This window comes from Lepisosteus platostomus, chromosome 5 (assembly GCF_059453375.1).
Source record: "Lepisosteus platostomus isolate fLepPlt1 chromosome 5, fLepPlt1.hap1, whole genome shotgun sequence".
NCBI classification, from domain to species: domain Eukaryota; kingdom Metazoa; phylum Chordata; class Actinopteri; order Semionotiformes; family Lepisosteidae; genus Lepisosteus; species Lepisosteus platostomus.
In genome coordinates this window covers 22,629,087-22,641,429 of record NC_142615.1, presented here as the reverse complement: position 1 = coordinate 22,641,429, position 12,343 = coordinate 22,629,087, and the positions used below count along the sequence as shown (strand labels likewise).

Here is a 12,343-nt window from a genome sequence, read left to right as displayed (position 1 = left end):
ATGCCTGACACTGTGTGTTGTAACGGCTGTCACTCTTGACCTAAACAACAGAGAACACTGTTGAAATCGCTGGACTTTCTAGCGGACACTTTGTCGCCTTCTTCTGACCTCTATTTAATGCGATTCTCTGAAAACGTGGCCCGTTATATCTGTGCTACCTTTATGGAGGGTGAGCACACTCATAAGAATCATAGATTCGATCACAAGCATCTAAAAAACGAGCATGAGAAAATGACATCACGCTATAAGGCTGAATGGCAGTCCAGTTCCTTCTGCAGCAAATGTGTTTTTTTTTTGCTTCTTAACACTGAGATAGTTGGAGATAGTTGGCAGCAGTGGGATTCCAACTCACACCCCCAAAGAGACTGGAGCTTTAATCCAGCTTTAAACTAAAAACTGGTTGACTTGTAAGGGCTGGTAGGAGAGGAAAGTAATAAATGCTTCTTTTTTGGACAAAGTCTTTATCTACTAAAAGAAGGAAAGAAATATTTGATTATTAATTTTTCACCAGTTGTTTTGATCAAATTATTGTAACGCGGTGCCATATTAAGGTATAATATGTACATGAATGTCATGTCTGAGTCGGTGATGGCAGCTGACTATCGCTGAAGGACTGTTCATCATGAGCGTGTAATCCGGCATAATGAGGGAGAAGAGATTGGCCTCTGTGTCGCAGTGTTCTAGGCAAATGTAAGGTTTCTTTCTTGTAAAATATTTGTGCATCTTGAGTGCATTTTTGTTGCTGAAAATTAATCTTGTGCATTTGAATTAATTCTGATATTGTCACCTAATTCTATACATTTTATCAGCCTACATTTAGAGGAGCTTAATTGCATCAATTAATTGCATAGTGATAGTATTTCTTGCCTTTTAAATACTTCAGTGTTAATAATGTTAAGTGACATCATTGCAAAGGCGATATTTTCTGATGGCTGTTCCGGTGATAATGATTCGCGTGGGAATTACTACTGTCATTACTACTAATAGTGATAAAAACAGAGCATTCACAGATCTCTGGATGTTGGTCTGGAATCTAGAAAGTGTTTAAATTCATAGGCGACTCTGGACCTCAACACCTGTTGATGGGTCACTTCTGTCAGACACACCAGTGGAGCCCAAGCACACTTACACACACATTCACACACACTGATAGATATACACCTACACTCTCACATACATTTACACCCACAGACACAACACACAATATACACAAAATCAGACACTCACAGATACACACCCACACACATTCACAGGCACACAAATAAACACTATATACACACATAGGCACCGCATCCACTCTTAGGTACAGATACACTATAACTAACACTAATGCAGATACTGCCAATATTACAACACTAACACTATCATCAAACCCTATCATTGTTACTAACACTGACAAAAACAACTACTAGACTAATAATATGTATAATAACAGTAATACTGTCATGAAACCTAACATGATGATGAGTGTTAATACTCTGACACTAACAGTATAATTATCACTAAATTTAACATGAAAACTAGCATTAAAACTAAATTTAAAAGTATCTATCATCACAAAGTCACATGTATACTTGTATTATTAGTAAAACTACCAGATATACTCTCACTAATATTAACATGAATACTAGCATTAATACTGAAACTATCAGTAATGCCATGATCATTAATACTCACATAGACACTACACACAGTCTATTTCCCTCCACTATTTCACTCTTGCTTCCTTCCAATAAGGACGGAGCTGCGGGAGAAAAGGCGCTATAGAGGATCGCTGTGGAGAGCTGCTGCTGTGCTTTGACATCTGAGCTCTGTGGAAAACGATCTCAATACAATTCTGAAAAACGCGACTCCCAGAACGCCAGCCGAACAAGTCTCCACAGCCGAAGCTGTATCTGCTAGGCGGCGCAGTTGTCGTGCACAAAGAAGGCTTTGAAAAGCATCAAAAGCATGTCATTCCGAGTTGGTCATTTGTGTTTTCTGTTCAGACGTGAAATACCGGGAGACAGAGAGCGATGTCTTCCTCGTTAGAGACTGTGGTTTGATTCCCCGACAGCGAGTTGCTCTCCTTCTACCTCCTTATAGAAAGGACTGCCTTTCACTTCTTTGCATTTTCTTTCACAGCGTCGTGCACCTTTTAATCACTTTCAGAGCCTGTGCACAGCACACGACTCGACATCAGGATGCGCATTGAAGTGACAGCAGGAAGCTTTGCGACATGCACTGTGCAGATCCCTTAGATCCCCACACTAGGAATCCCCAAACAGTGAGCGTGGCCACTGTGTTTCCACCCGGTTTTGAACCAGCGACCTTTCGCGTGTGAGGCAAACGTGAGAACCACTACACAACGGAAACGATGGGAAACCATGCACAGTGACCCAGCGCTGAGCTTCGCCAATGCTATTCAGCTGCTTCCAGTGCCTTCGTTGGAGTGCGCCGATTGACCGTGCTCACCAGAGACCAACACGCCTGTCATGGACGGAGCAGGAAAGGCGGCGCCACATTCTACAGCCCTCTCCACACAATCGACGCAATCGGGCTACTGAAGTGGAGAAAATCTCCTCTCCAGAAAGTGCAAATATCATCTTGGAGAGTATAAATTCTATTGCCGAAGGTCAACACTATCTACCAGAGTCACCCCTCCCACCTCCTGCAGGTTTCCGAGCTGCAGTGATGATCACTTCGGCTCACAAGCGAGAGGTCCTCGGTTGGAAACATGCGCCCCTTCTTCTTGCACGTTTTGCACATGATCGAGGGGTTTTAGTGTGGCTCCTTCGTACATGGTGCTGATCTTTTGGAAAGCAGGAGGCAAAACTGACACGTTCCCATACCGGGAAATGAACCTGGCCAGCCTGGGTGAAAACCAGGAATCTTAACCACTAGCCCATATGGGAGCACGCAGCCTTCTTCCGTGTGTCATGCAAGCAAACTGTAATTGCTGTTTGCACTTAGAGTGTCGAAGGGTCGATGTATACTGGGGCTCAGTTGAAATGCAACATCAGGACTTTTCCGACTCCTGTCACACGAAGAGGGCACAGACTTTTCTACCCCACTGCGTGTGTCTCGGTATCTTGCCGTGATTGTATAGTGGTCAGTACTTTGCGTTGTGGCCTCAACAACCCCGGTTAGAATCCAGGACACGGCAGAATAGGGGTGTCTGCTTTTACTACTTGCATGAATGAAGGCAATAAAAAAGCCAATCGATGTGAACTAATGAAGCTTTACAGAGGAGTATTGCCTGACTGGATCATTGATGAACGACAGAGGCTACTCCGACCTCTTCTCGGTTTTCTTCAATGACTTACTAAGGATCTTCTTCACATTCGCCCATGCAGGGGAAGCCAGTTACACCAAAGCAAATGCAGGAAAGTGCATTTCAAGCAGAGACCAGTGCATTTCAAGGAGGGACCTGTTTACACCGAGAGTGGTCGGAGTATGGAACAATGTGCCGAACGCTGTTGCTGGATACGATTCTTGATGAGATCTTGGGCTCACTAAGCAGGTAATGGCAGGTACCGCTCGCTCCCAATGCTCGCTCGAAGACAGCCTTTTCCATCGGCCAGGGCCTCCGGCACTTTACTGTCATGCCCTTTGGCCTGTGCAATGCCCCGGCGACGTTCGAGAGGCTGATGGAGAGGGTGCTGGCATCGGTCCCGTGGAACCAGTGTGTGCTGTATCTGGACGATCTGCTGGTTCATGCCCAGGGTTTAGACCAGGCCTTGACAAACCTCCAGGCAGTGCTGGCCTGCATCCGCCGTGCTGGCCTGAGGCTCAACCACAACAATTGAGAGCTCCTGCGGCGGGAGGGGACCTTCCTCGGACATGTTGTTGGACCGCGAGGAGTGGGTACAGACCCAGGTAAGGTTGCTGCAGTGAGGGGATGGCCGACTCCCCACACCGTCGCAGAGCTGTGCAGCTTTCTGGGGTTGGCTTTGTATTATCTGAGGTTCGACCGGGACTTTGCCAGCATCTCTCCCCCGCTGCACTGCCTCACCGACAAGGGCCGCCGTTTTGACTTGGACTCGGGCTGCGAGACGGCTTTCGGTCGGTTACGTGAAGCTCTGGTGGGGGCCTCCGTGCTAGCCTATCCCGATCCGTGGTTACCGTATATCCTGGATAACGACGCAAGTGACTTGGGGGTGGGCTTGGTGTTGGCACAGGAGGGGCCAGATGGGAGCGGGTAGTTGCCTACTACAGTCAGGCTTTGAATAAAGCTGAACGGAACTACTGCGTGACCCGTCGCGAGCTTCAGGCCATACCTATTCGGGACCCGATTCCTGTTGAGGACTGACCATGCGTCCCTCACCTGGCTGCTCCACTTTAAGGAGCCGGAGGGGCAGATGGTGCGATGGATAGAGGTCCTGCAGGAGTATGACTTCACTGTTGTGCACCGTGCTGGATCTCGCCATCTCATTGCCGGCATTCTCTCGCGGCACCCCTGTGAGGTTGTGGACTGCAACTACTGCGCCCGGTGGGAGCAGTGTGAGGGAGCCGTCTGCACAGTGACAGAGGCGAGCACCTCGGCCACAGCCCTGGAGGGGCTGCTGGGGGTGGGCATGTCAGACCTGGCACAGCAACAGGCAGCTGATCCTGACGTGGGGCCGGTGCTCCGCTGGAAGGCAGCAGGAGCGCGGCCTGTGCGAGAGGAGCTCCCCCAGCACCCAAAGTCCGTCAAGGCCCTCTGCGTCCTGTAGGAGGCCTTGGAGGTAAAGGACGGGGTGCTGCGCCGGGGGTGGCAGGTACCCTCCAGTGGCGAGATACGGTGGCAGCTGGTGGTGCCACAGTCGCTCCGCGCGGCTGTGCTCAGAGTGGTGCATGGCCAGCCGGGCATGGGGGATTTCAACTGTAAAAAAACCCTGCAGCGTCTCCGAGGCCATTTTTATTGGGGTCTTTGCCACCGGGACGTGGAGCGGTATTGCCAAACGTGTGCGGTGTGCGTGGCGCAGAAAGGTCCCCTCGAGTGCTCTCGGGCCCCCCTCCAACAACACCAGGTGGGGGCTCCTATGGAGCGGGTGGGGGTGGATGTTTTGGGCCTGTTTCCGCGCACTGAGGCCAGAAACCACTATATCCTGGTAGCAATGGACTATTTCACGAAGTGGCCGGTGGCCTATGCCCTCCCGGACCAGAGTGCCCCCACGGTGGCCAATGCACTACTGGAGGGGATGTTTGCCAGGCTGGGGGTGCCGGAGGAGTTACACAGTGACCAGGGGCGTAACTTCAAGTCCCAGGTCTTCGCCAGAGTGTGCCAGCGCCTGGGGATCTCTAAGACTCAGACCATCCAGCTGCATCCCCAGAGCGACGGGTCTGTGGAGCGGTTTAATCGGACGCTCCCCACCCAGCTGGCCTCCCTGGTGTCCTGTCACCAACGGGACTGGGACCGCCACCTCCCCCTTGAGCTCTGGGCTTATCGGACCACAGTCCAGGAATCTACCGGGTGTACCCTGGCCTCACTCATGCTGGGCCGGGAAATGCAAACCCTGGTGGACCTGGTCTTCGGCCCGCCGCCCGGAGACGAGTCGGCACCACCAGCTGGACCAGACTACGAGTAGGACCTGCAGCAGTGGATGCGGCGGGTGCACAGCTTTACCCGGACCCATCTGACTCAGGCGGGAGTCCGGCAGAAGCGGCACTACGACCTGCGCTGCAGGGGGCCTGCCTTCCTGCCCTGGGACTTGGTTTGGGTGTACAGCCCGCACCGCCGCAAAGGCCTCAGACCTAAGCTGGCGCCTTTGTGGGAGGGGGCCGCTGAGGTCCTAGGGGTGGTAGGCAAGGACTGCTACCAGGGGAGAGTGGTGGTTCTGCACCGAGACCGCCTGGCCCCCTACTGGGACCGGGAGGAGGAGCCCCGCGGGGAGGCTCCGGAGGAGCAGCCAGGGCCGGAGCCGACCGACAATGGGGTGACCGCGGGCCGCCAGCAACCACCGCTTCGTAACAGCTGCTCACGCAGAGTTCCACAGCCTTTAGCCTAGTATGAGTATAGCCTGAGGGGGGTGTTCGATGTCGGCGGGACGCCAGACGCTTCAGGTGGGGACAGTGTAACCCCCCTGGCCCGGTGGTGAGGAGGAAGTGCACCTAGGCACTCATGGTACCGTGGAGCAGGTTGGGAGTTGTAGCCGGGGAGAGTCTGAGGGTCAGCTTGATGACCAGCAGCTGACTCTGCATATGTGAATAGTGTTATAGTAGTTTTAGTGTCCTGTGTAGCCTTATAAGTGTATAGCCTGTTGTTAAGTAATTACCACCCTAAATATGTGAACGTGTTCCATCAGTCTCCTCATGTGTGTGTATGTCCTGTGTTTGGTTTTGTGTGGTTTCGATAAAAGAATAAAGCTGTCGCTTGGTTAACTATCACGTCGCCACTTGTCCTTTTCCTGAGGGAACCTGAAAACAGTACAGTATTATAGCATGAACCCCTGACGATTTTCTTGATACGTTTTATGTGCTCGTTTGTATTGTATGTATTTTTGTTGTTCAAATTAAAAGTAAAAGACACAACTTTCCGGATGCGGCTGCTGTAAAAATAAAATGACATCAAGGGTGCTGTACGCAGAGGTCTGAAACCTGCTCCACAGAAGATCTTTATCCAGAGGTGTTAAAGAAGTCGAGATCTCGCCATGAGAGGGGAAGCATCTCAGAAAAAGCAGGTGCAGTTGGTTCCATGGTCATAACGCCACTAAGTCGGGCGACAAGAGCAAAACCCACCCGGCTTCCTCCGGGCAAGTAATGAGCAATAATATTTCAAAATTACAGTTCGGATTTATTAGAAAACTTCACAAGCATTATTAGGTTAGGACTGTAAAATTGTTTTTTAATATCTTGGTATATTTACCTTCATTTTAATATAGATATAACCATAAATTATGTTAAGCATATTGAACTTTTGTCGAACTTTTTAAAACATTTTAGCTGAGGACACACGGCGACTATTATACCTTGTGATACATGCAAGACATCTGTAAACGAAGATGTAATTACAATAAAATTGGCAATTAACAGAAAACCACAATTTGTATAATATTATTCCTCGATATCAATGATCAATTGAAGGATTTGAAGAAACTATCAAAGAAACAGCAGCAATAGCAGATGATTTTGGTTTTGAACCCATCTTTACACCTCAATAATCCATTTGTCCTCGAAAAAAGAAAAGACAGGCATATTTTGAGTCTCATAATTATCCTCTTCTCGATCCAAAAGAAACGTTGATTGCTTCTGTACTTTTTTGGATTTTCTTACGAAGATCTCACGAAGTATTGCCAGGATCTATATTCAGCGTTCGGTAGTGATAACACTGCTGATATTGATTGAGTAGAAATCTATGATGTATTGACAGCTTTATCTGAAGCGAGAAGTCCTAGAACGCCATCTATGAAGTTTTAGGATTCATACCAAGAAATGCCTTTTGTTTCCCACCCCAACTACTGCTTTTGCATTACACATAATGTGAACATTACCAGTTTTGGTAGCTTCTGGGCACGATTTTCCTAAACTAAAACTTATTACAAAATTCTTTAAGATGAACCATGTCCAAAAATTGTAAATCAGGACTAATTTTAATATCAAATGAAATTACTACAGAAGAAAAGGCTTAACTGAAATATGAATAAGACTATGCAAGCCTGAAAAATAGAACAATTCAATATTTATAACTTATTTTTTTATTTTTTGAGAAATGGGCTCACACACCGGAAGACACTAACGTTTCTCTTCGTTAGAGTATGTGAATAACAGTTTAACCCCAAATGTTTGTAATTGTGATTCTGTTCAAATTAAAAAAAGCATCTATCAATAGTAAGAAATTATTAAGAAAGTAAGAAATTGTGTTATTTCATAAACTGTAAGACATGAAGACATTTACAGGTTATATCCTTTGCTTTGTCTTTTAACGCAAGCGGTCAGGATGCAAGCCCATGTTCGGACGGTTGTGTTTCTCTTGTACTCATCAAATGTCATTGTTTTGTCCGTCAGTTCTTTCCCGAGTTGTACCATGGATATTTTATACCATCAACACTTTTCATGCTCTTTTGCATTTTTCTTCACATACGGAAAAGAACTCAAGGCGTTCTTGTCACTGTGCTACACAGTACAGGACACGCAGTGAGGAATTCGCTAACATAAGAGATACTCACATAAAGTGCTTTTACTGACCATATTACAAATCACAGGAAGTAAGGTCTTAAAACATTGGGCAGTAGTGGGATTTAAACCCACACCCCTGAGAGAGTGGAGCCTAAAATCCAGCATATTAGACCATTCAGCCACACTACCTCTGGCCCCCTCTCCTTTCCTCACGTTGCTGAGTATAGGTGCCTTCATGAAATTGAGCCAGGTTTGAATCCCAGCCAATGCATCTCCAAATCTTTTCAATTGAATCTGTGATCCTGTAGCACATCCTCTGAAACCAGCAATCGAAATTGGAAACATCTTCTTCAACACTGAAAAGCTCAATTAGGACGAAGCAGTTGTACACAGGACAGCAGTACCATATGTGTTCTTGATTGATTCAGACTCGTTCTCAGTGGTTCTTGCTCACCAAAAATCTTAAAAGCTAAATGAGGCCCCATCTCACTCTCCCTTTCTGTGGTGCAGCCACTGAGAAAGTATTCATGCAGGCTGATTTAAGATGTTTTCTTTTGATAAGGGACAGCTCTTAAACGGAGATGCACTTAGCTAAGCCTAACTATCATGATCAATGGTCATCCATTGGCGCCTATCTGTCTAGGGAGTGCCGAATGGACATCTGGACTGTATTCCTAAGTGTCAGGAGTAAGTGACTCATATCTCACCTTGATCAACCAATCAGGGATTGGCAGGGTGTGGTAACACCACGTGGGTCTCCAATGCCCGCCAAACTCTCAACCAATCAGCACACATCTGTGTCTTGGTCAAAAAGGGAACGCAAGCTCAGATCGGGGCGCTCCTTGGCCATTTCCGCGCATCCTCAGAGACAATCACGTGACAACTGCTGTTGTCTGCACTGGGACTTGGACTTTGTTCTAAGCGCGAGGCCGAGGATCCCGTACGTACTCAGAATTCTACCAACGTGAATGCTCTGCTTGATCAACGGCAGCCTACAGTTGGACCCTCGTCAACAACCTGAATAGCTTATTCAGAAGCAGCGCTGGTCCGGGAACGAACCAGCTTCTTCCCGGGCAAAAGAGTGACTTGTGAGGACTTGCGGTCACACTCTGTGCATAGATACTTTCTACTAGGCAGCCGGACTGCTGGTAGATCCCCTCGGAGCAACAACTGCCCTGCGCGCCCGTCCAACTCCGAGCTGCACCTCGACTGGTTGGCCGGTAGCCAGAGGACGCCGGGACAACGCCCATTGGACAACCGCTGGAACCGAGGCTGCAACAGAGCCTGACAGCTGGTTTGGTGTTCGTGCCGGGAAATTTCAAATCCATACACAGTGGATAAGTAAACCCCATGTTCTACATTGCGTCTCGAGAATTCAATTGTACCTCAACACAAGTTGTTATCAATTTAATTCATGAGTATTGCATTTACTTCCGAGTTTAGAGTAACAGTGGGGAATAACACTGATTAGAGATTTGGTAACCGAACGATATATATTGACATATATTCTCTGTTGTCTATCTCTTTGTGTTTGCATCTCTTCGAGATTATATACCTTGTATATTGATAACCCTCACAGTAAGGTCTGCTGCTTGTATCCAGGCAGACTGGTATATGTTTGGTGCACAATTTATATTAATCACTGTATCTCGTGTATTGAACCCGTGTGTGTGCGTTGTTAGTTGTTCTGACGATTGATTTTCTAAAAGCCACAACGAACCACCTCGTGATTACTGCTACAATGAATAATTGTCTCAGTAAACCCATCAAACCTCTACACAGCTAAGGAAGAGTAGCTCGGAAAATACCCAACTCAATAAGCGAGAGCGTTGGTTGCTCTTGCTCTTAATGCAAGGAGCTGTTTTTTATTTCGCATTAATCATTATTAACCAGAAACAGCTGCACAACTGGTCGCATTTGTGATTATGTCACTTCTCTGCTTCAGCAAGGTCAATAAAAGACTCTGAAAGTAGTAGAGAAAAACTGAATTAAAATCATATTAGCAATTCTGAGTGATATCTGCATACAGGCAATCCAATAAGAACGTTGAAATCTTTGAATATCATCTCTCTATATATTGCGCTGCTTTTTACTGGGAGTAAAACTATTGGATTGAAGGGTTAAAATGTATTGTTGTTATTTGGAGAAATCAATGAACTCGTGATTTTATATGTTTTAAAAGACGGTCATGCGCACAGAAAAAAGACAGTGCTGATTATTTTTCTGGAGACGGAGCACTGATGACCTATCCTAGCCAATTGATAAAGCCCACCCAGTGGATACTCTAGCAGAACGTGGAAGAACGTTCACCATTGTAACCAAGGCAACCACAGGAACAACATCAAGAAGCACAATCAATTCCCCATTTAAATCTTTCGTGTAAGTTATGCCATGTGAAAGCATGAAGTTAATCCCCTGATCTCTTTTGAACATGGACAAGGTATTTTTGATGGAGCGCTATGAGCAAAGATTTAATAAGCTACTCCTGCCAATGATTCAGCTTAAAGATACGTAACGCTACGTAAAGCTGAAAGCGCCAAAGAGCATTTCCATTGAGAAAAAAAATCTTTCTTGATGTTAAACATAGAGAGCCTGCCTTTTAGAAGTTCTCCCTCTAAACACCTTGTGCAGCCTCCCGACAGACTAACAAAAAGCGCCTTTTCACCAACTCAATTTATAATACGCCCCTCAAAACTCACAACCGAATAACAATCCATCCGTATATTTGATTTCCAAGATCCATTCAAGGCAACTTGGCTCTTCGCAAGCAAATAATTTCAGGGAAGAAACTCAGTTTAGTCAACTACTGGTGCATTCAGCACACCAATTGCTCTCGCTTGTCAGGGTGGCCGAGTGGTCTAAGGCGCCAGACTCAAGGATGTGTGTCTTTCCAGCTGGCTTGGGAGTTCTGGTCTCCCAATGGAGGCGTGGGTTCAAATCCCACTCCTGACAGCTTCTGTTTTTACCTCTCTTGAATTGTTCCAGTGCTAGCTGATAGTGAATGACTGAAATATAAAAGCAGCAGAAGAAAGCAAGCAACTCAGTGCATTTTGTGAGTATTCGCAGGCGGTGCTTTCCGAGTCTGCTACTGCTACTCCTTCGTCCTCGAAAAAAGAAAAGACAGGCATGTTTTGAGTCTCAAAATGATCTTCTGGATCCACAAGAAACATGTAAATTTGATTGATTCCGCAGTATTTTGGATGTACTGTACTTATAACTTCAATCGAAGAGAGATTTCATCAGTTGCATGAAATTGAAACTTTCGACTTTTTGTCTGGTATTGAAAATATGTTTAAAAAAACCATAAACAATTTTCTAACAAACAACTCATGAATTATTGCCAGGATCTATATTTAGCGTTCGGTAGTGATAACACTGCTGATATTGATTGAGCTGAAATCTATGATGTATTGATAACCTTATCTGAAGCGAGAAGTCCTAGAAAGCCATCTATGAAGTTTTAGGATTCATACCAAGAAATGCCTTTTGTTTCCCACCCCAACTGCTGCTTTTGCATTACACATAATGTGAACATTACCAGTTTTGGTAGCTTCTGGGCACGATTTTCCTAAACTGAAACTTATTACAAAATTCTTTAAGATGAACCATGTCCAAAAATTGTAAATCAGGACTAATTTTAATATCAAATGAAATTACTACAGAAGAAAAGGTTTAACTGAAATATGAATAAGACTATGCAAGCCTAAAAAGTAGAACAATTCAATTTATATAACTTATTTTTTTATTTTTTGAGAGATGGGCTCACACACCGGAAGACACTAACGTTTCTCTTTGTTAGAGTATGTGAATAACAGTTTAACCCAAAATGTTTGCAATTGTGATTCTGTTAAAATTCAATAAATCGTCTATCAATAGTAAGAAATTATTAAGAAAGTAAGAAATTGTTTTATTTCATAAACTATAAGACAATGAAGAGAGTTTACTTCACTTTTGTTCTTTTGACTTAAGCGTTCAGGATCCAAACCCATCTGCGGACGGTTGTGTTTCTTGAATCTCTTGAAATCATCAAAAGTCGTTGTTTTGTACTTCAGTTTTTTCTCGAGTTGTACCATGGATATTTTATGTGATCAATACTTTACATGCTTTTTTGCATTTTCCTTCACATACAGAAAAAGTTCAAGGTGTTCATGTCACTGTGCTGCACATTTACGCTGGACCACCTGTAACAGTACAGGACACACAGTGAGGAATTCGTGCAGCTTTCAGCTCAATGCCATGTCCAGAGGGAGGACTCGCTCGCTGAATG

The 12,343-nt window shown here is 45.6% G+C and overlaps 1 protein-coding gene and 1 non-coding gene across 2 annotated transcripts in view; both read left to right on the top strand.

The window, feature by feature from the left end:
* Positions 1–12,343, top strand: part of LOC148664987 (zona pellucida sperm-binding protein 3-like) — a 246,998-nt gene that overhangs the window by 89,426 nt on the left and 145,229 nt on the right. The window lies entirely within an intron of this gene.
* trnal-caa (transfer RNA leucine (anticodon CAA)) lies at positions 10,916–11,028 on the top strand. Its single transcript has 2 exons — positions 10,916–10,953; positions 10,983–11,028. It is a non-coding gene; the product is annotated as a tRNA-Leu (tRNA).